This window comes from Macaca nemestrina, chromosome 6, assembly GCF_043159975.1.
Source record: "Macaca nemestrina isolate mMacNem1 chromosome 6, mMacNem.hap1, whole genome shotgun sequence".
Taxonomy (NCBI): Eukaryota; Metazoa; Chordata; class Mammalia; order Primates; family Cercopithecidae; genus Macaca; species Macaca nemestrina.
Window position 1 is genome coordinate 22344643 of NC_092130.1, and position 25015 is coordinate 22369657.

The 25015-nt window shown below is 42.0% G+C and overlaps 1 long non-coding RNA gene across 1 annotated transcript; it reads left to right on the forward strand.

The window, feature by feature from the left end:
• Positions 1 to 315: 315 nt before the first annotated feature.
• Positions 316 to 6044, forward strand: LOC139363566 (uncharacterized). The gene is made up of 5 exons (XR_011624210.1): positions 316 to 753; positions 2885 to 3054; positions 3148 to 3344; positions 5055 to 5116; positions 5818 to 6044. It is a non-coding gene; the product is annotated as an uncharacterized lncRNA (long non-coding RNA).
• Positions 6045 to 25015: the final 18971 nt, after the last annotated feature.

Consider the following 25015-nt stretch of genomic DNA (forward strand, 5'->3'; position numbering starts at 1 on the left):
TCTTTCAGAGAAACATGTTTGTGGCGAAATAGCATTTAGTGAATGTGGTCGCCTGGCTCTCCCCCAGTGAAGACGGAAAATAAAAGGTGAGGATTCATAAGTGATTAGCTCATTAAGTAAACATTTCCTCACTGCCTGTGTCAGGTACAAGTGCTGTATGTCAGGACAACTCAGGACAACGGAGTAATTGATGATGTCTCTGCCTTCAAAGAGCTCACAGTCTGTAGTTAGCTAATAAAAGATGGCTGGGGGCTAATGTAAAATAGAAGCTTTATTACACGGGTAAGCAAGACAGATACATACAGGTTACCACCGAACTCAAGACCACAGAGCCTATCAGTTACTGGCTAACAACTCACAGGTGCCTGAAATCAACAGTTCTGAGTTCAGGGGATAGAGCAGTACTACTTTTCCTCTTTCTTTCTTTTAGCTCTAGCTGAGTCAGGCATTTTCCAGAAGCTGAAGGTTGATGCTGAACTGCTGAAGCTGGAGGAGCCAGATGAAAAAGAGCATGGTGAGGAGGAGTATCAGGCTATGACACACATGTTATTTTGGAAAAACTTTTCATATGATTATTTATTTTTCTAATCCACCATTTTTGGAATAAGCTGAGATTAGCCCAACTAATGTTAACATCAGTTCTAGGCTTGAATCCAAACAGACTTTTCAAGATCTCTAAATTCCTTCAGAGATGCTTAGAGGGATAGAATCCAGCTGAATCATAGTCTCCCAACCAGCTCTTCCTTACCCGTGGTAAGTACCCTCATTCTTTTTTTTTTTTTTTTTTTTTTTTTGAGATGGAGTCTCGCTCTGTGACCCAGGCTGGAGTGCAGTGGCCCGATCTCAGCTCACTGCAAGCTCCGCCTCCTGGGTTCATGCCATTCTCCTGCCTCAGCCTCCCGAGTAGCTGGGACTACAGGCACCCGCCACCTCGCCCAGCTAGTTTTTTGTATTTTTTTTTTAGTAGAGACAGGGTTTCACCGGGTTAGCCAGGATGGTCTCGATCTCCTGACCTCGTGATCCGCCCGTCTCGGCCTCCCAAAGTGCTGGGATTACAGGCTTGAGCCACCGCGCCCGGCCAAGTACCCTCATTCTAAACATTTCCATCTCTCCTCACCCTCTCTGCCTCCATCAAAATTCCATCTCACTGTTGTGTCATCTCTTTAACATTGTATGTTCTTCTCAGAATCTGAGATACTAAATGCTACTAATAGGTATGAATTGGTTAATCTGGTACCTCCGCCAGGTAACATACATGTATTTTTACAGGAACTTTACCTGAGGTAGTTTTCTAACCCTCTGGTTAATGATTCTCATGGTGAGGATTTTTAAGTATTCTGGAAAATTAATGAAGAAAGTTGGGAAAATACTCCTAAAACACATCCGGCCAAGCCATTTGAATTCACTTATGTGTAGGGTAGGGTGGGTCACCTCCTGAGTTATCCAAATACATTCTGTGAGTTTGCATGAAACACTTCTCCTGAAAAGTAACTCACATGTTAACAATCTTGCTCCAGAAGATTCCTGTGCTCACCCAATGTTTGCTACGAGCCTAGGAGTGTGGCAGTCATAGAATGCACTGTTAAATTGAGTTTAGACATTCATTTCCCTTTAGGGGAGAGCAAGATGTTCTGCTTAATGATGGTTGCCTTCCCCTGCATATGAGACAGGCAAGCCAACCACGATAAACAGCACCAAAATCTCAGAGGCTTAAAACAGTAAAGATTTGTTTCACATGACATTTAAGCAGCTCTTTTCCAACTGATGATTCAGAAAGCAGGTTCCTTTGATTTGGGGTTCTGCATAAACGGACAAGTCTGCACAAATTCACAGCTTACAAAGTTTCCCGGGCTTCATTTCTGAGTCAGGGGTGCAGAGAAGGAAGAACAAGGAGTCAGAGGAGGTCTTAGAGGCCAGGACTGGAATGGGCAAATAATACTTCGACCCACATGTTGGTGGCCAGAACTCAGTCACGTGCACACCTGAGTGCAGAGGAGGCTGGGAAAGGTAGTTTCACTGTGTGCATGGTGAGGAAGTAACAAGAGTAAGTGAGCGGAACCTGCCATACCCTGAAACCTGGAGGGCTAATGGAGAACTATGCATTCCCTCCAAACAGGCCCCTTACTCTACTGACCCCCAGCTGCAACAGACCACATCTGACCAGACTCCAGTCTAATTTTTTTTTTTTTTTTTTTTTTTTTTGAGACGGAGTCTCGCTCTGTCGCCCAGGCTGGAGTGCAGTGGCCGGATCTCAGCTCACTGCAAGCTCCGCCTCCCGGGTTCACACCATTCTCCTGCCTCAGCCTCCCGAGCAGCTGGGACTACAGGCGCCTGCCACCTCGCCCGGCTAGGTTTTTTTTTTTTTTTTTTTTTTGTATTTTTTAGTAGAGACGGGGTTTCACCTTGTTAGCCAGGATGGTCTCGATCTCCTGACCTCGTGATCCGCCCACCTCGGCCTCCCAAAGTGCTGGGATTACAGGCTTGAGCCACCGCGCCCGGCCTCCAGTCTAATTTTTAAACCACTCCCCCGGCGAGTTTCAGTTTATAAGACTAAAAGCAGGATCCTTGGAGAAATAAAGACTGAAGAGCTGGATATTCTCTTATGATAGATTCTTCTGACAAAAATTATCTTCAGTTTGAGAAAAATTATACGCCTTTTAGTGCCTTTCACTTTCCCAGAAAACATGATTTTCCTCTTTAGAAATCAATTCCACTCCCCAAAACTATATCCATGGATACCTAAGGTCTGAGAACCATATGCAAATATAAGATATTTAGGCTTCTGGAGAAACCGGCCTCAAAGCTCCCTGTTTGAGTTTGATTAGCTTTCCCTGCTGTGTACCAACAGGATTTTTGTTGTTGTTGTTTGTTGGCCACTTCACAGAAAACTACAGTCAAAGGAGGACTAATCCAAGGGATTGCAAAGACTCTGGTCCAGACATCAGTTTATCTAGGCAGTCACCACTGATGGTCCAAGTTCATCCACTTGGTCCTGAGAAAACCTTCTCAAAGTGCCTGGGGGAAAATCCGTGGTTTCACTGAGACACCAATGAGGTGATGTCTGGTTTGTATTCAACAGGATAATTATTCAATAACAAATTATTAATTTATGCCAGAAACTAAAGTATGGATGCTGTCAAATTACAGCATGAATAATAGAGAAGACCACACCTTGGATGACACTTTGAGAATCTGATAGAATTGATTCCCCCTCTCACCTGGCACCATCCGGGCAGAACCAAAGACCAGCTTGCCTGCTTGATCTGAGCAGCACAGAGTGACAGAGAAAACGACTGTTTTGTGAATGATCAACCTCACTCAAAGTTGACATTTTAACATTGCAGGTAAAGGTGAATTTGACTAGTGAAAATGTTACAAGCAAAAACTTTTTTGGAAGGCTTTAAGATTTAAAGGGTCTTTTTAGGTCACAAGCTTTTTATCTTTGAAATCTCTGGATTTAATGAGTACTTACTATTTGCCATGAAATATTCTAGAAGACTTTTTATTTTTATTTTTTTAAGACGGAGTCTTGCTCTGTTGGCCAGGCTAGAGTGCAGTGGCACAATCTTGGCTCACTGCAACCTCCACCTCCAGGGTTCAAGCGATTCTCCTGCCTCAGCCTCCTGAGAAGCTGAGACCACAGGCGTGCACCACCACACCCGGCTAATTTTTTCTATTTTTAGTAGAGATGGGGTTTCCCCACGTTGGCCAGGCTGGTCTCAAACTCCTGACCTCAAGTGATCCACCCACTTCAGCCTCCCAAAGTGCTGGGATTACAGGAGTGAGCCACCACACGCAGCCCGATTCTAGAAGACGTTAAATGGTTTATTCCATTGACTATTTAGAGTAATCCAATGACATAGATACAATTCCTGTCTCCATTTTGCAGATGAGGAAAATGATATATTCGTTTAAGGTAGCATTAATAATACCTCATATTTGTATCAGGTACTGCAGGTTATAAAAATATTTTTACTTGCATTATTTCTTTTGATCCTTACAACAACATAAGAGATAGATGAAGTATGTCATATTTTTCCATTTTATAGATGAGAAAACTGGCACTAGGAGGAGTTTAATTAGCTGATCAACATCCCTTAGGAAATGTTGGGACCAGGACTCAAATCTCAATCTCCTGACTTCCAACCTCATTGCTCTTTCTACTACAACACACTACTCTTTTGAGAAAAGCACCCATAACACATTACTCATTAGAGAAAAGCCCTTTCTTTTCAAGAGAGTGGACTAAAGCAAAAAATTAAATGTGTAGCCTATCTTTGTACCTTTTAGTAGTGTCTACCCAAAGGTAATATGAAAAGAAAAGATAGACCATGCAAAATACTGTCTGAATAGTCACTTTCTTTGGTAGATAGAAGAGAATGTTCATAGGAGAGTCAGCTCCATTGGGTCCACCTATGAGCGCAAATGAATTGGACTCGATGTGGACCCACAAGCATTGAGCATATAGAGAACTCAGCAATAAATTTCAGAGCCCCACTGGGCAAAGTGCCTCACACTTGTAATCCCAGCACTCTGAGAGCCTGAGGCAGGTGGATCACCTGAGGTCAGAAGTTCGAGACCAGCCTGGCCAACATGGTAAAACCCAGTCTCTACTAAAAATATAAAAATTAGCCAGGCATGGTGGTGAGTGCCTGTAATCCCAGCTACTTGGGAGGCTGAGTCAGGAGAATTGCTTGAACCTGGGAGGTGGAGGTTGCAGTGAGCCAAAATCGCACCACTGCTCCAGTCTGGGTGACAGAGTGAGTCTCCATCTCAAAATTTAAAAAAAAATTCAGAGCCCCAGAGGTATGAAATTCTGAATAAAGTCTGCCTCCCCTCCTGCAAGAAGGCGTTTTCAACATCCCCAGCCCACAATGGTCTTCCTTCTTATAAATGTATCTCTCTCTCAAAGTCTACACCACACAATCTACTGCCTGAATGATATCTGAGTTTTATCACCTTCTATTTATCACAGAAATACATGTCTAGCCAGACTGATTATTAACTCCTCGAAAGCAAAAACCATGTCTCTCTCTTACTTTTGTATTCACCAGATGATCAGCACCATTATGAGGCCATATGAGTAACTGCTAAAACTTGAGGGATATTTCTAATGGTAAGAGTCATTCCATCAAAATACTAATATTATATGATTAAAACTAACCACTTATAAGCTTATCACACTGTATTGAGAATTTATTCTACAGAATTATGTTTCAGTGTGTCTAATCTGACCCATGTTTTAGCCAGAGCTACATAATAAAGAAACATGTTTAAGACAGTTTCCCTGCATGTAGATAATATCATTTAAAACCTAGTACTAAATTTTGAACTCCCAGAAATGAGAGAATGAGAAGGCTGGTTAAATATTTGGTATTTATACATAGTACATAGAAGTAAATCATAATAAAGGTACATTGTAGACATTTTCATCCAGCAATTTTAATGAAAACAAGCCTTTAAATCTCTATTACTGTTTCAAGAAAAATGGCACTATTTTCACAACTTAGTTACCTAATGAACTGTGCATGTCTTTTCCTTTGTCTTGGAGGATGAGCAGAAATGAATAGGAGAAGCCATGCTTGGCAATAATATTACTGATTACTAGGACATCTTTTGTTACTGCCTTTACTATACAGACCTTGAATGATTTACACCTCAAGTTTGTGACCATCAATATATAAGAACATATAGTGGACAGCATAAAAAGGTTGATGGTCAGAAACAACCAGCAGAAAACCCTATTCATTTCCATTTATCATCCTAGGAACACAGGATAAGAACAAACAATAACTCCCTGTTCTTTATCTTCCACAGAAATGTCTTCCCATTATCTCTCTCCATCTGAGAACCAAGGCCATGTCCCTGGACATAAAAACCCACTTACTTGGGCAAAGCATCCTGGGTAACCAGAAGTCAGCATGCTAAAACTTTGTGTGGGTATATGCCTATTGTATGCACATCTGCCAAGATCTTAGGATGCCCGTAACTGCCAAATGGATATGGCTACATATTAAAGCTACTTTCATAATCATACTCAATAGTACAAGAAATCATCCACAAGCAAGTTCATGACTGCAGTTCTTGACCTAACTAGTCTCTCTGACTCACTGGCATCATGAGCTTAGGAATATTTATGACCACGATCTAGAAATGCAAGTGGGAAGAAAAATAGACTTCTTCACGAAGCCAGGGCAAATCCCAAGTCTAGAGAATGGAGGCTGCCTGCCAGCCAGCCACAGGAAAAGGGTACACACTGACCAAGATCTTTATTTGCAAAACTGAGCTTAAAAACAAAACAAAACAAAAACAACCGAGATTCTGCTACCTGTTAAATACTTATCGACAAAGAAAAGTGGTGGAGAAGTCTAGCAACATAAGTGGAAGATTACAGGACAGAATGTTATTCCAACGTAGCCTTGGGTTTAATTTAAAATGCGTGATCCACAAAGTCAGCTTAGTTAGGGGAAAGAGGGAACCCTGAGTTTAGACTCTAGTCCTGACTTTGCACAAACTTGTTAACAGCCTTAAGCATGTGAGTGAAACTCTGTGCCTGTGTTGCCTTACCCTTCAAATGATAAGACAATAGAATCATCTACGATAGTCATTTGTTATTTTTTTTTTCTTTTTTTGAGACAGGGTCTCACTCTGTCACCCAGGCTGGAGTGCAATGCTGCCATCATGGTTCACTGCAGCCTCCATCTCCTGGGCTCAAGCAGTCTTTGCCACCTCAGACTCCTGAGTAACTGGAACTACAGGGATGTACACTACACCTTGCTAAATTTTTTATATTTGGAGAGGTGGGGTCTCACTATGTTGCTCAGGCTGACCTCAAACTCCTGGCCTCAAGCAATCCTCCTGCCTCAGCCTCCCAAAATGCTTGGATTTACAGGCACAAACCACTGCGTCTGGCCTCTGTTACATTTTTTAAAATATAATAATTATGCTTGTTGTCCAAAGGTTTGACAGTTTACCCAATGGTTACTTCAACATTTTGAAGTGGATGCCATAAAGTCCTACAAATTTCTTTTATTTCAATAGGTTTTTGGGGAACAGGTGGTGTTTGGTTATGTGAATGAGTTTAGTTGTTGTATTTGTCCATTCTTACACTGCTCTGAAGAAATACTCAAGACTGGGTTTTTTTTTTTTTTTTTTTTTTTTTTTTTTTTTGAGACGGAGTCTCGCTCTGTCGCCCAGGCTGGAGTGCAGTGGCGCAATCTCGGCTCACTGCAAGCTCCGCCTCCCGGGTTCACGCCATTCTCCTGCCTCAGCCTCCCGAGTAGCTGGGACTACAGGCGCCCGCCCCTGCGCCCGGCTAATTTTTTCTATTTTTAGTAGAGACGGGGTTTCACCATGGTCTCGATCTCCTGACCTTGTGATCCGCCCACCTCGGCCTCCCAAAGTGCTGGGATTACAGGCGTGAGCCACCACGCCCGGCCTAAGACTGGGTAATTTATAAAGGAAAGAGGTTTGATTGGCTCACAGTTCAGCATGGTTGGGGAGGCCTCAGGAAACTTACAATCACGGCAGAAGGGGAAGTAAACACATCCTTCTTCACATGGCAGCAGCAAGGAGAAGAAAGAGCTGAGCAAAGGAGGAAGTGCCTTATAAAACCATCAGATCTCATTAGAACTTACTCACTATCACAAGAATAGCATGGGGGAAACCACCCCCCATGATTCAGTTACCTCCCACCAGTCCCTCCCACCACACATGGGGATTATGGGAACTACAATTCAAGAGGAGATTTGGATGGGGACACAGCCAAACCATATCAGTGGTGGTTTCTGAGATTTTAGTGCACCCATCATCTGAGCAGTGTACACTGTACTCAATGTATAGTTTTATCCCTCACCCCCCTCCCGCCCTTTCCCCAAGTCCCCAAAATCCATTGTATTATTCTTATGTTGTTGCATCCTCATAGCTTAGTTCCCACTTATGAGTGAGAACATACGATGTTTGGTTTTCAACTCCTACAAATTTTTATAGCCGGTTATGCCTTAAGTCCAGGATATTCCAAGACAGCATTTCTCAAAGTATGTGTTACAAAGTACAAATCCAAAAATAATCCACAAAACAAAGGCTCTGTGATGAAATAGATTTGGAAAACACTGCATATCATAACTTCACTTTTGGATATTCAATATCTACTTTAGCATATTAGAGGTTCTGAGAAGTCCTGAAGTAAAGAAATCACAGCTTTGTTTAGCTCACACCCCTGAGTCCTACTGACTTCCTTCTGTGCCTCTTTGTCTGAAGTCTCTGTTTCTCCCTCTCTCTAAGCCTTAGAAGGCTGTTCTGCCTGCTTGCAGAGCAGGCCTGAAATACCAAGAAATTAACACATACCCAAGAACACTCCTTAACCAATAACTGATGGGAGTTAAGGTATCCCAGCTCCCTTGCTTCTTCATGGGGATAACTGAGTCATACACTTAACACTGTCTCCTATCATTTCCTCATGCAGTTAAGTTAGTTCCAGCCACCCACAGTGGTTGCTGGCTTGAGAAGCTCCCCTTAATCAAGTGCCTTCCATTCCCTGCTTCCTCATTCCCATCTCCCAGATAAACTAACTACTAGCACACACATTCAACTGCAGAGTCTATTTCTGGGTCAGCCCAAACTAATATGCCCAGAATTTCTCACACATGTCTAATGATAGACCTTTACATCACACTTTTTCAATTAGTCAAAACTCCAGAATCAATCCCAAGTGGTTGATCCAAGTGGCGAGTGAGAGAAGCCCCAAAAAAACTGGTGAAAACAGAAAAAAAGTAGTTTATTTAAGACCAGGACAAGACTGGCTTTAGGCCTGGCAGGACTCCGGGGCTTGGACAGTATCATCATGACTCACTGTCTCCATTTCTGGACGCTACACCTTTGTGTTGCCTTCATTCAAGTAGGCTCCTTTCACAAAGCAGAAAGATGACCATCTGCATTGAGCTTACATTCTCTCTTTTCAGCAGCCCCAATGGAAAAAAGGGGCCTCTCTCCCTCTCTCAATAATTCCAAAGAGCCTAGAAGAAATCTCGCTGGACTGTCTTTTGTCAATAGCCATTGCAGCACCAATTCTTGAGACTGGGGAGAAGGAATGTACTGACTTCATAGTCCTGAGCCACGTGCCTACCTCTGGAGCTGTGCATATGGCCCTCAGTCACACCCAAACCACATGGACCAGTGATGATGAGGGTTATTGCTTCCAGCAGAAGGAAATGCCTTCAAGGCACAAATAACAGACATCCAGTCTACTCTTTAACATTCTATGGGACTCACTTGGGGAGATGCTTTTCTACAGCATTCACAACTACTTCCTCCAAAATTCCTGAGAAAGTCTTTCTCAGAAAAATCTGAAAGTGAAGTTCAAAGAGTGAAGAATTTTGATAACTTTACATCACCCTAATAAACTTTTTATACATGATTTTATTGATACCACTAATTCTCTACTTGCTTTTCTGGTTTGGGTACATTTAAAGAAGTATTGATCATTACGTTTGGCATTGCTTGCCAAAAGAAAAGGTACTCCATCGATTCCTTTCTGTCAACCCTGATCCTCATGATTAATTCTTTACTATCCAGTCAAGAAAGGTGATTGAGTAGCCTTAAGCAAATGGGAGATACACACAGCAATTGAAAAAACTAAGAAAAATGGTGGTTAAAATGTATTCCATAAACCACCCATCCACTACTGGAAATGTTTTTGTTTTATTTACTTTGTCTTTCCCACAGGGGAAAAAAAATTAAAACCCAGCAAAGAAAAAGAAAAGATTTACCTGCACATTGTGGTTTTATTGGTGTTCCTATAATTTATTACAATGAAAGAAATTAATTTATAGATGACAAACATGGGATCATCACATGAAGCAAAGGAAAACACACCAAGAATGTTCTAATTGGCAAGAAAACATTCATCTGTGGCTGGAATAGCCAAAGAGAAGGGCAAGTTCTACACACCAGCCCTGAAAAGCATTATTGGTTTTTAAATTACAAGTCTTTCCAATTTTTTTTTCTATCTTTTTTTCCTCTCTGTTCCTATGGTCTCCCCACAAAGGAATCCCACTGAGGAATCTTGTCTATATTATCGGGGGAGCTGTTATACCACTTCCTTCCAACTTCCTTTGATCATTTTCTACTTTTCAAGAGAAGGGCCCCCTGGCATTTCTATTGACTCCCTTGACAAACATACTATTGATGTTTATCATAAAAACGATTCAGTATTAAAATTACACGATTTCAGAGTTTCTTGGTCTACCAATATGGAGCCTACCAAGGTCAATTCGATTTTCAAACAGAAAGTGGGTCCTCTTTGAAATTTCAGTTGTGGTCTCCACTATGCTCACACATGTGCACACTTGGCTAGAAGCATGGATTAAGTGCTACTGCCCCAAGTGACTGCACCCCTGCCACCCAAGTGCACTCTATATGAGCACACCTTCATGTTTATGAGACTCTACTTTCTCCCAGGTACCTTGGAACAGCCTCAACAACCAACCTATGTAGCCCAGGAAGGAGGAACTTACATATGAAAATATGAAAAGGTTCAACCATACTCCAAAATAAATGGGACATCAGTTCCATTCAGCTACTTAAAAGCATTCTTTTAAAGAATATTAATGATATAGGAAAATGCCAACAATAAATTTTTTTTAAAGACTGAGAAGAAAGACACAAAATATTAACTGTAACATTCTATCTCTGGGTGATAAAAGTCTCAGTGTTTTTTGTTTTCCTCCATGGTTTCCTGATTTTCCCACATTTTCTGCAATGAGTATCTGTTACTTTATAATCAGGTAAAAATAACAAATACTAAATTTTTTTAGAGATTGAAAAGTACAGCAAGCCTCTGATAAAAGTCTATAGTCTTTGACATTATAAAAGTGCTGCAACTGGTGAGACCAAGCAGGTCATCACTACAAAAATCAGAGCCTTGGACCGGGTACAGTGCCTCACACCACTGGGTTCGGTGGCTGAGGCAGGTGGATCACCTGAGGTTGGAAGTTCGAGACCAGCCTGGCCAACATAGCAAACCCCATCTCTACTAAAAAAAAAAAAAAAAAAAATACAAAAAAAATTAGCTGGGCATGGCGGTGGCACCTGTAATCCCAGCTACTCAGGAGGCTGAGGCACAAGAATCGCTTGAACCTGGGAGGTCATGCCACTGCGCTCCAGCCTGAATGACACAGCAGGACTCTGTCTCAAAAAATTAGAAAAATAAATCAGAGCCTTGGATTCCCTTCCATTATATCAAATGCTTGTCACCACACCCTGTTATATAGCTCCCCAATAATACTGCAACCTCCTATCAATATCATATCTCAACTTTATTGTCCCAAAAATGCTTAGTGCTTTGCACAAAATAGGTGTTCAAGAAATGTATTGTGAATTAACTAATAACATCATGGTGGTAATAGGATAGGTGTCTACCATCAGGGAATAGTAAGAACTAAGGGTCCAGGGACACTGGAGCCTTAAAACTTTAGGTAAATGGCCAGGTGCAGTGGCTCACACCTGTAATCCCAGCATTTGGGAGGCCAAGGCAGGCGGATCACAAGGTCAGGGGATGGAGACCATCCTGGCCAACGTGGTGAAACCCCGTCTCTACTAAAATTACAATAATTAGCTGGGCGTGGTGGCATGCGCCTGTAGTCCCAGCTACTCAGGAGGCTGAGGTAGGAGAATCGCTTGAACCCAGGAGGTGGAGGTTGCAGTGAGCTGAGATTGCGCCACCACACTCCAGCCTGGCGACAGAGCGAGGCAAGACTCATGGGATTAGGGGGTTAAAACAAGCATCTAGGAAATCAGTTGAATCAACGGCCCTGACAGCCAAGATAGCAAAGCAGGCTGAGTCTGCTTTTGACTTTTTTCTAAGCAGGGTGGTCCCAGGAGCAAGTGTGCTTTGTGGTTACCCAGAGTGGCCCCCTGCATACACCAGTTCCAGATGGTTTGACTGAAAACAATTTTGCCACAGAAACTGAACAATTCAGGCCAACAATAGAAGACTCGTTGAAACAACCCAGTCCCACAATAGAATGCCTTTTGAAAGGTTTTTTATTGTTTTCCCCATTCCAAAAACAATGCATTCTCATTACAGAAACATTTAGATGACTAATAAACATATCAAACTTATGTCCAAAACTGAGCTCCTGATCTTGCCTCCTGAACTTTTTCTTACTATAGACTTCTCCATTTCAATTAACTTAGTTCTAACCTTCTATTTGTTTAGGCCAAGAAGCTTGGATTCCTTTCTGACTACTCTATCTCATAACTCCATGTTCTGTGTATGTAAGCAAGTTCTGCAGACCATAACTTCAAAATATATAAATAGTGTAACCACTAACCGCTGTTCCCCACTTCCACTGCTATCACCTTGATCCAAGCCCCCACCACCTCTCACCCATAGTATCCTGCTTCCACCATTGTCCCTGCTACAGGTTACTCCCAAAGAGGCAGTCACAGTGATACACATAAAACATAAGATAGATTATGTCACTTCTCTGCTCAGCACCCCCAATGACTTTCTAGCTGGCTAAGTGAAAGTCTAAGTCTTCACAATGGCCTATAAGGCTACACATGTCCTGGCTCTCTTGTTACCTCTCTAACTTACCTTCTCCTACTCTTCCCCATGGTTGATTCTGTACCAGTCCTCTGACCTCCTTGCCTCACTAGACACAGACACAGACACACACACACACACACACACACACACACACACACCAGGCATGCTCCTCTAGCAAGGCTTTTGTACTTGCTATTCTTTCTGCTGGCTCGCTTCCCCACCCCCCACCCCCAATATCCACCACCTGGTTCAGGCCCTCATTTCCTTTAGATGTTTACTCAAAAGTAACCTCAACAGTCAGACCTCCCCTGGTGACCCTATTCAAAATTGGAATCCCTCCCCAACATGCTGTAGCCCCCTTCCCTGCTTCATTTATCTTCTTAGTGCTTGTCACTGTTTAGTCTATGATATATCTTACTTAATTCTTTTGTCTGCTTCCTAATCCTACAAGTATGTACCTTCATTTGGGGCAAATTTTTCTTTTTTCTTTATTGTTATACCCTCAACATAAAGAATATGGCTGACATTTAATAAGAGCTTATTAAAATTTTGTCAAATTGATTAAAAAATATATAAATAAGCAAAATAATTCCACCCACCCAAGGCAGACACTATTCAGACCTTGGTGTATAATTGTCCAAATAATTTTTCTGTACACTATAATTATTCTACAAATATAAGCTTATATAATACTTATGTTAGAAAGCTGTGTGTTTATCATAACTTGATATTTTGGATATTTCAATTGAGTCCTATTATTCTAATTTTTCATTTCAACAAACACCAAATAATTAGGAATGATGGACTAAAAGTAAATTTGAAATATGATAGTAAATAGTGGGGAAACAATTGAAAAGTTAAAATTTTTTTTCCAAGATAGCATCTCACTGTGAGTGCAATAAAGTAGTGTAATCATGGCTGTCACTAACCTCAAACTCCTGGCTCAAGCCATCCTCCCTCCTCATCTTCCCAAGCAGCTGGGACCATAAGTCCACACCACCACACCTGGCTAATTTTTAAATTTCTTGGACAGACATTGTATTAATCCATTTTCAAACTGATATAAAGATACTAGCTGAGACTAGGTAATTTATAAACAAAAAAGGTTTAATTGACTAGGCTCTGTGTGGCTGGGGAGGCCTCAGGAAACTTATAGTCATGGTAGAAGGCAAAGGCAAAGCAAGAACCTTCTCCACAAGGCGGCAGGAGAGAGAGGGAGTGAAAGGGGAAGTACCACTTTTAAACTATCAAGTCTCAAGAGAATTCACTCACTATCAGGAGAACAGCATGGGAGAAACCACCCCAATGATCCAATCATCTCCCACCAGGTCACTCCCTAGATACATGGGGATTACAATTCAAGATGAGATTTGAGTGGGGACACAGAGTCCCTTTGTTCTGGTGTGCTTTCATGGTGACTGGCCAAGGAGAAGCATCCCTCTGCACAGAAGTAAAATTGCTTTGCTGAAAATCATTTGTTTGAGTGCTCAATTTCCTTAAGATCCTGAGCTTTATTTCCAACAGAGCCAAACCAAACTGTATCATTCCACCCCAGCCCCTCCCAAATCCCATGTCCTTTTCACATTTCAAAACCAATCATGGCTTCCCAACAGTCCCCCAATGTCTTAACTCATTCCAGCACTAACTCAAAAGTCCAAGTCCAAAATCTCATCTGAAACAAGTCAAGTCACCTCCACATAGGAACCTGTAAAATCAAAAGCAATTCAGTTTACTTCCAAGATACAATAGGTGTACTAGCATTGGGTAAATGTTCCCATTCCAAATGGGAGAAACTCACCTAAACAAAGGGGCCATAAGCCCCATGCAAGTCCACAACTGGGCCAGGCAATCATTAAATCTTAAAGCTCCAAAATCTCTTTTGAGTCCATGTCTCACATCCAGGTCACACTGATGCCAAGGTATGGGCTCCCACAGCCTTGGGCAGCTCTGCCCCTGTGGCTGCTTTTATGGGCTGGTGTTGAGTGCCTGTGGCTTTTCTAGGCACATGGTGCAAGCTGTCAGTGGATCTACCTTTCTGAGGTCTGGAGGATGGTGGACCTCTTCTCACAGCTCCACTAGGCAATGCCCTAGTGGTGACTGTGTGGGGGCTCCAACTTCACATTTCCCTTCTGTGCTGCCCTAGCAGAGGTTCTCTAAAAGGGCTCTGCCCCTGCAGTAGACTTCTGCTGGACATCCAGGCATTTCCATACATCCTCTGAAATCTAGGTGGAGGCTCCCAAAGCTCAACTCTTGTCTTCTGCTCACCCACAGGCCATGTGGAAGCTTGGAGCTTACAGCCCCTGAAACAACAGTTGAACTGTACATTGGTCCCTTTTAGCCATGGCTGGAGCTGGAGCAGCTGGTATGCAGGGCACCAAGTCCTGAGGCTGCACAGAGCAGCATGGCCCTGGGCCCAGCCCACAAAACTATTTTTCCCTCCTAGGCCTCTGGGCCTGTGATGTGAGGGGCTGCCATGAAGAGCTCTGAAATGCCCTGGAGACATTTTCCCCATTGTCTTGGTGATTAACATTCAGCTCCTCATTACTCATGCAAATTTCTGCAGGCAGCTTGAATTCCTCCCCAGAAAATGGGTTTTTATTTTCTACTGCATGGTCAGGCTGCAAATTTTCCAAGCCTTTATGCTGCTTTCCTTTTAAACATAAGTTTCATTTTCAAACCATCTCTTTGTGAACACATATGACTGAATGTTTTCAAAATCAGCCAGGTCACCTCTTGAATACTTTGTTGGCTAGAAATTTCTTACACCAGATACCATAAATCAACTCTCTCAAATTCAAAGTTCCATAGATCTCTAGGGCAGGGGCAAAATGTCACCAATCTCTTTGCTAAAGCATAGCAAGAGTGACCTTTGTTCCAGTTCCCAGTAGATTTCTCATCTCCATCTGAGACCATCTCAGCCTGGACTTCATTGTCCATATCACTATTGGCATTTTGGCCAAAACCATTCAACAAGTCTCTAGGAAGTTCCAAACTTTCCCACATCCTCTTGTTTTCTTCTGAACCCTCCAAACTGTTCCAAACTCTGCCCATTACCCAGTTCCAAAGTTGCTTCACATTTTGTGGTTATCTTTATAGCAGTGCCCCACTCCCAGTACCAATTTTCCATATTAGTCCATTTTCACACTGCTATAAAGATAAAACCTGAGACTGAGTAATTTATAAACAACAAAGGTTTAATTGACTCACAGTTCCACATGACTGGGGAGGCCTCAGGAAACTTACAACCATGGTGGAAGGCAAAGAGGTTATAAGCACCTTCTTCCAAAGTAGCACGAGAGAGAGAGCACGCAGGGGAAACTGCCACTCTTAAACCATCAGATCTCATGAGAACTCCCTCACCATCATAGGGACACCATAGGGAAAGCCACTCCCATGACCCAATTATCTCCTACCAGGTCCCTCCCTAGACACATGGGGATTACAATTCAAGATAAGATATTTGGGTGGGGACACAGAGCCAAACCATATCAGACATGATCTCCCTATGCTGTCCAGGCTGGTCTTAAACTCCTGGCCTCAAACTATCCTCCCACCTCAGCCTCCCAAAGTGCTGGGATTACAGGTGTGAGCCACCATGGCTGGCCTGTTGAAAAGTTAAATTTTAAATGGGCAAATATCCTTAAAGATAAATGAAGATTACAAAGTAGTTGCAATCACAAACAAAAATTGTCAAGGCTTTTGGATTAATATCTGAGAAATAATTATGTTTTTCTCTTTCACCAAATAGTAATGTTGAACAGTTTATTTTTTGCTAAATTGCTTTCAGTCGAATAATCTGGAGTTGGTGCTGGCAAAAGTCAGTAGAGACAGAGCTCAAAGCTCCCAGGAACATCCTGATTCTTGCAGGAGCAGAGAGTTTAGAATCATGAGAAGATCATCATAAACACCCTTCTTGGAAGATCTCAGGACCTCAGACCACAGAAATTACCCTCCACTTCAGTTTTGCCATCCATCATACTAAGACAGAAACACATCTCACCTTCCTGCTACTCAAGAATTGGCAAATAAAGGCAAAATCTCGCCCCTCTGTGAGATTCTCAAAGAACAGTGTTTGACTCTGTTCAGTGGGCTTTTCCAGAGCCAAAAATGCCTGTGGGATTGATTTTGGATTCTGGCGACCCTCATCTCTTAGTCCTTATATTGCAAGCAGGTCCACAGGAGGAGAGGGTTGGCACTCAGAGGATCACAGTTTCTGTCCCACATCATCACTCTTACTGACCACTCTGGCTTTGGGGATGCTGCATCTCTCTGAAAGCCACCCACTTGTGGGAAATACTGAGAGTTTAGGCCTACTTCCCATTATCTGAATAAAATAGATAACATTGCTTTTTCTTTTCCAAGAAAATGGAAATCAAGCCCTCTGTTTTGTGTTATCAGTTTAACTGCTGAGTTGAAGTGTCACCAGCAAGTACTGAGCTTTAACTGTTTCCAAACGGGGCTTCTGAGAGGCAATGAGTTGGCACCTACCAAGGACTTGGTCTTCACACAGAGGGAAGACAGAGACCAGGAAACACTCATCTTTCTGAAATTCAACTCTGGGCTCCATCTTAAAGAGAAATGAATGCATGAAGAACATTCTTAACCTAGTATGTCTACGGCCATACCACCCTGAACATGCCCAATCTCATCTGAACCTAGTATGTGACATGCCCTACGCTGATGCTTTCCTACTTGTTACCTTATTTAATCCTCATGACTTCCACATTAATAATAATTATCTATGATGTGAGGGTCATTATACCAATTTTATGAAGAAAATATGGCTCAAAGAAATAATTTTTGAGTAGTAACACCAACATTTGGAATCTTCTTGAAACTTCTAACTCCTAGAAGACCACCATGCTGTATTTTTGGTCTACAAATATAAATAGAATAGTAGTATCTAATGTTAGGGAAAATGGGAGGAATGAAGGGTGACTGCTAAGGAGTATAGGATTTTAGTGGTGACGAAAATGTTCTCAAAGTGACTGTGATGATCATTGCTTAACTCCATGAGGACTCTAAAATTCATTAATTCATTGAATTGTATATTTTAAATGGGTGAATTGTATGGCATGTGAGTTATACCACATAAAGCAGTTACCAAAAAGTAATATTTAATGGAGGCCTCTTCCCACTCTACTATACAATAGTCACAAAAACCTCTCAATTTTCCCATATATCCTGAAGTAGAAGGGCTTGCCTGATATCTCCTTGTAATTTTACGTAGTAGACAATAAACAAACGGCTGATTGTAAAGATGAAAAAGATCCAAAATTCTCCACTCCAGTTGGGGGAGAAATGCCCAGTTATAAGCAGCTGAATGGAGGTCAGAGGAGAACCATAATCCCAGATAAAAAATAAGCAGGCAAAATTTTCTCTAGCACAATCCCTCTCTCATTTCAAGAATCTGCCCACACGCTCCTCACACCTCCTCCTCTCCTGTCACTACCACCATGATCTTGTGGTTATACAGTTTCATTCAGAGTCAAAATTAGAAATTAACTAAAGAAGCTATGGTGTGGTATTTTATTCTAAGATGTCATCTCTTTTCAAATGAGTCATCAATTTAATAACAGTTTTCCAAGTGTTAAAATGTGGGGCAAAAACGCATTTTAGAATCAAAGAAATGTACTAATTCCTATGAAGATGGTAATCCAATTAAAGTGTACTTTCTTCATATTTGAAGACATTTTCAGTGCATGAAAATGCTTTTTAGAATCAGAGGGGTGATGAATCTTTAATGATGTAAATATATGCCTGACACAATAGAAAAACGACTGGTGTTTATTGTTTAGGATGGGGGGGGGCGGGCAGTTTCCCAGAATCTATCAAATGCCCAAAGCCTGTGCCCTCCCCATTCATTTTTCTAGGCTGAACCCTCACTCTCATTTTCAAGGTTAACAGGGGAAGTAGAAAAGGGCATGAGCTGTCCTTTAGCAAGGACATGGATAAAGCTGGAAACCATCATTCTCAGCAAACTAACACAGGAACAGAAAACCAAACACTGCATGTTCTTACTCATAACTGGGAGTTGAACAATGAGAATACACGGACACAGGGAGGGAAACATCACGCACTGGGGTCTGTCGGGGGGTGGGGAGCAAAGGGAGGGAGAGCATTAGGAGAAATACCTAATGCATGGGGGGCTTAAAACACAGATGACAGGTTGACAGGTGCAGCAAACCACTATGGCACATGTATACCTATGTAACAAACCTGTATCCCAGACACATGTATCCCAGAACTTAAACTTTTATATACATATACATAAAAGTTCATATACACACACACACACACACACACACGTATTTAAAGATAAAGAAAAGGGCATGAGCACTGAAATAGGCATCTTCTCAAAGGCCTGGAGAAGTAGGTGTGATTGCTTCAACTTCATGTTGCCAGAATGCCGCAAAGCTTTCAGCAAAGAATTGGTAATTAGACCACCCAAGCTCTGAGGAACTATGAAGCCTAGATTCTCTGAAGAGGTACTGTCCACACGAAAAAGCAACTGAGAGGACCAAATCCTGTCTAAATGAGTGCTTTGGTCTCTAACATTGGTCAGTCCATTTTGGGTTGGAGGTGGTGGGGAAATTCTAGTATCTCTGCTCCTGGCTTATCACAGGAGGGATTTGCCCAGCCTAGTGCCCCTTGACTCCATCCTGCCTTTTAAGATATTAGAACCTGGGACCCTCAGGTTCTACCTCAGCAAATTAGACTAAACAAGACAGAGTAAAACTCTCTGTTGTGCAACTCTTGCCAACAACTTGATTCTTCAATTCTGGACTACCTACACTCCCCGCCTTCTGCCCCGTCTCAGCTGCTCAGATCTTACTAGATTTGAACCTGCTCAAACATCAAGTATTTGTTTGGTGGCATCCCCAGGACAACTCCAGGACCATACACACATCCACATAATGAATGTTTCCTGATGACAAAAAAATAAATAAAATAAAACACAAAGTTCTAACCAAATGTTGGTGATACAGGATGAGACTACTGATAGTGAGTTCCAAGCAGGCAGAAACTACCAAATTTGGTGGAAAAGAAGTGCAGAGCAATTTTGCACAGAGATTGTCTGGGGGGAAGTTTTTAATTACATTTGTAACATATGAACTAATAGTAGCTCTAAAGTAGAAATACAGAGGATATTTTGTTTTATAAATACAGAATATTGGAAAATCAGTAGGAAAGCATATTCTGGATATTCTCTTAACTTTGAGAAAAATTGTAAACCAAAAAGCTAGGCTGGGCGTAGAGACCCACGCCTGTTATCCCAGCACTTTGGGAGTCCAAGTTGTGCAGATCGCTTGGGCCCAGGAGTTTGAGACCAGTGTGGGCAATATGGCAAAACCCCATCTCTAAAAAAAACCACAAAGATTAGCCAGGTGTGGTGGTGTGCATGTAGTTCCAGCTACTCTGCTGGCAGACAACACTCTGTCCTAACAAAGAAGTATGAGGCACTCATGAACCCACACTCACAAACACCCCTATACACATAGAGGCTCAAGGCTATCTGCTTTACACATCAGACTTCTGGATATTTTGTTTCCTGGGCTTAAAAAAAAAAAAGAAAAACCCTTGGGATAGATGACATCTGAGTTCAGGGCAGCTCTAACTTTCTCTCATTCTTCCTTCCACACTGCCATTTAGAAAAACGCACTCAAAAAATAATGAATGTTGATGGTGTCTATTGTGACCGTTGGAAAACTCAACACTCAGCTATCAAGCACTGCTGGAATTAAGCCCCTCTCAACACACAAGATCCCTCACAACTCTATACATGTTTAAGATTTCAAATGAGCAGCCTAATTAGCAGAGAAATTTTAAAAATTAAATTTTAAAAAAAACCTGGCTGCTTAACCTAACTTTGGCATTGCTTTCAAATTGTATTCCCACTTGCAAATTTTACCACTGGATTTTTTTTCACATATAGTTGACATTTTATTCCCCTGTTAAAGCCAAATTCAAGAAAAAAAGAACAAGAGAAGGAGAGAGAAGGGGGCGGGGCGGGGCGTGGGGTGGGGGAGAAAGAACCAAACAAGCAGCCACATAGGAGGATAAAGGAGAACAGCTTGATAAAGATCACCAGAAGAGTGCGGCCTCTAGAAAGTTTGGGAGCCTTGTAATAACTCTGTATACATCTAACGAGATCTGAAATGTTTAACTAGTTTTTCAATGTGAGCAAACACACACACACGCACGCACACACACGCACGCACACACAGAGCAGTCTAATATGCTTTTGCTTCATATCCTGAACTCCATAAAAATGTCCTATTATTGGTATTCACAACAATTTAATGGCTTAGATAGATTATATTCCTTAGGGGCAGAAGGCAGCTACAATACGAGGCTCAAGTTCCTGAAGTTCAGATAGTTTCAGGGCATTAAAAATATTTCCCATAGGAAGAATTAATTTCTCAAGCAAAAAACAAGGAGTGAGAATTTCTTCAATTAATCCCATGCTTTGGACAGAAACAGCGGAAATTCTTGGTCTCATAGGTGACTTTTGCAGAAAGGCTTAGACCAGCATTTTCCCAGGAGGCCATATCCAGGTCTGTTAGAAGTATATAACCATGAGAATATGTAAGAAATTTGCATATTCAGTGTGCAAAGTTTACATAGACTGACAAGGTCCATGCAGTTGATTCTCGGGCACTTTTCAAGTTTTCACATCTGATTGCTGCTACCTTTAAGTTAGTCTGTTTGAAAGTTCACTCACCTATATTCCTTCTCCCTCAGCTAACATTACTGTCTTGGGGTCCCCTGAGGGAAGGCACATTACTCAATTCTTAGAATCACAGGTAGGATTAGGAGATATGAGAGTTGAAAAGGTTTTGTTTTCGACTTTACATACAGATTTAGAAAAATAACGGCAAGGTCATTCAAAATTTTCCTATGGACCCCCTGAGCTGGTGAATCACAGTTTGGAAAACATTGCCTTTACAGGGAAAATGCACAGAAACCCACCTAACAGTTTAGAGCAGACATTTTGGAGTCAAATAATTGTGGATCCTTATCCCAGTCCTGCTTCTCACTAACTGAAATTCAGCAAGTTATTGAACTTTGCAGAGACTATTTTCTCATCTGTAAAATTAGAATTATAGTAAAGATTGCCTCATGGGGTGTGCAAATTAAAGGAGATGCTTTTAAAGTGTTTATGATGTTACCTGGATTTAGTTCATTATTGTTTTAGAATATTAACTCTGTCCTTTCCTGCATGGCTTTCATCTTCAATAGCATCAAAGGTGTCCTACAGATAATTTTTCCTGAATAAACTTTCATAATCAAACCTTTCATATTCCACATCAGCACAAGAACTAAGGTTATTCATGGGGTGGAATTTAAATATCCTTAAAAATTTTTTTTAACTTGGCTGGGCACAGTGGCTCACGCCTGTAATCCCAGCACTTTGGGAGGCTGAGGCGGGCAGATCACAAGGTCAGGATATCGAGACCATCCTGGCTAATACAGTGAAACCCCATCTCTACCGAAAAATAGAAAAAGTAGCCGGGTGTAGTGGCGGGCGCCTATAGTCCCAGCTACTGGGAAGGCTGAGGCAGGAGAATGGCGTGAACCTGGGAAACAGAGCTTGCAGGGAGCCAAGATTGCGCCACTGCACTCCAGTCTGGGCAACAGAGCAAGACTCCATCTCAAAAAAAAAAAAGAAATTTAACTCAAGTTATTAATCTCATTGCCAAATCACCCGCATCCTCATCATCCTTCAGCAGTGAACTAAGGTCACCATGCTTTTCTGCACCACCTCAGAGCCCCCCAATACATTTCACGGTCATTACTTTTGTTCGTACCCACTCTTAAGAACCACATGGGTCTAAGCTGTGTCAGGAGTAAGGTACAGCTAGGTATTTCTTTTCCCCCTTCCAGCTCTTCCATTTACAAAGAGGGGATAAAGAAACAAAACTCAGCAACTAGAAGAAGAGAGGATGTTAATTCCAGTCCTTGGCTGCTTTTAATTTGAGGCATTTCAGTATGGCTATTTCTCAGAGTCATTGAGGGCTAATGGTGCAATCTGATTTTGCCTAGATGAATTTCCCATGACAAACGATATTGGCTCATCATTTGTGGTCATGATGGAGTGCCAGGATTTTTCTTCCTCCAAAGCTTGGGTAGGACAGCGTGGAGCTCTTATGTTCTTTAGGACATTTGTTTCCAATTTTGCAAACACTGTGAATGTGGTTATTTTTGTAGCTCTGTTAGGAAAGTGCATGGCATTTGGTTTTTCTTATTGGAGTTAATTATAAATCATTAGATTTCCAGTGACCACAACAAAGTCCTTAGACCTTGAAGCTCAATCACTGGTGATTGCGATAGTCCTACCCACAACCCCCACCTCTTGCTAAATCTCTCCATTTCTCATTATGGAGCAGGAGGGAGAAGAGGGCGTTATTTTAAGATGTTTTTATTGGCTTCTACATGTGAAGCTTTGGTTCCAAGGTCTTCTTTTTTCCCAGAGCAAGATAAAATTTTGGGGGTTGTAAATCATGGGACTTTTGCATCATTTGACAGGGTCCATGTTTAAAAGTCATTCCAATCGCCTCGCTGATGACTTAGGAAGCCAAGAGAGTTGCCCACACATCATGAAAAGGACCCTTTCAGTAGCACTGGGCCTATGCCCAGATCTGTTGCTTTAGGACAATAAATCATTTCTATTTTCACCCCCTCCCCATCTCCATCCCCATTTATAGAAAACAGCATTGTAACCTGACTGGTAACTTCAGGGCCAGCCATTGGCAAAACTGGGAGGCCCAAGATAAGGAGCCTTCCTCTACCTCTGAACAGACCCCTCTTCCCGCCCAGAGTAAGGCACCCACATCTTTATACCACCCTGAGCCTCCTGCTGTAATTACCCATCCCATCTCACTCTCCAGAACAGCACCCAAAGTACCAAGATTTTTCCCACCAAAATGCCCCTATCTTGAGTGTTATTTTTCAACAAAGCTCTGTTTCCTGCTAAAGAGTAAATGGTTAATCTAATTTTAAAAATAAATACCAGCACTCAAGTGTCAATAAGTGCCAAGTCTAATGACGTGAGAGGAAGATTTATTTTCTACAATTAAAAAAAAAAAAAAAAAAAAAAAAAAACTCCAAACCCTCCCTTCATTCAAGCCCTTCTTTGGCTGAATCAGGATGGGTAGCTGAGTCTCTTGTTCACCTCTCCACCCTCAACGCCTAGAACAGTCCCTGGCACACAGTAGGCTCCCAGGACTATCTGTGAATGGGTAAGAGCCCACCCCGCTTTCCATTTCCTACCCCACCTGACACAGATCCTGAGCGGGACCTTGAAAGAAGAGCCTGCAGCCAATGCACTTGATTCATCAACAGATTCATCAATTGATGAAATAGGTTACCCTAGAATCTTGATGCCAAAGACCACTTAGTTCAACCTCTCCATTTCATAGATGAGGAAACCAAGGCCCAGAAAGGAAAAGTCTCCTGCCCCAGGTCACACAGGGAGTGACTCTGTTATAGCATCTGATCTCAGGTCGCTAGACTCCCAGGTCAGGGCTCATCCCCTTCGGTTTTCTGCCCTGTTCTTTACTTTTCAGGCTAAGACTTCTGAAGAAGGTTCTCTTAGAATCACTGAGACAGATGTCCTTAACAGCCTCCTAAAGAGCATCTCTCTTTTTTTTTTTTTTCTACTTTCTAAACTAGAATTCCAAGTTTTGATGTTACTTGAAGACAATTGGCAGTATGAAAAGAAAATAAAGTACATTATCCCTTCCCTTTATTTCCAATGCAAAAATATGTTTTTAAACATTAACATTGCATCCTAGCCCACTGCCAGGAGGTGCTGGTAAGAAGATGGGAATCAGAGGAACTGGGCAGATGTTTCAATACTGGTTCATGGCCACCCTCTGTCAAATGATATTGATCTTTGGTTTCGATCTCCACTTACTAAAAAACCAAACTAGAGAAATTTGCTTTCAGTGACTTTGTGTTTGTCTGAGAAGGAGGAAGGCTGAAAAACAGAGATAATCACTAATTCATTCCAATATGTGTTTGGACCCAACATTCCATGTAAATAGCCCATGTGAGTGCAACCAAAGCTCTCCTCACTAAATCCAAAGAGTATTCTGTAATCTTTTCTTTCTTTTTTTTTTTTTTTTGAGACGGAGTTTCACTTTTGTTACCCAGGCTGGAGTGCAATGGTGTGATCTTGGCTCACGCAAACTCCGCCTCCTGGGTTTAAGCGATTCTCCTGCCTCAGCCTCCTGAGTAACAGATTACAGGCATGCGCCACCACACCGCACTAATTTTATATTCTTAGTAGAGATGAGGTTTTTCCATGTTGATCAGGCTGGTCTTGAACTCCCAACCTCAGATGATCTGCCCACTTCGGCCTCCCAAAGTGCTGGGATTACAGGCGTGAGCCACTGCGCCCGGCTATTCCGTAATCTTTATCTTCCTTCTTCTCTCAGCAACATTGACACTGGTGATCCC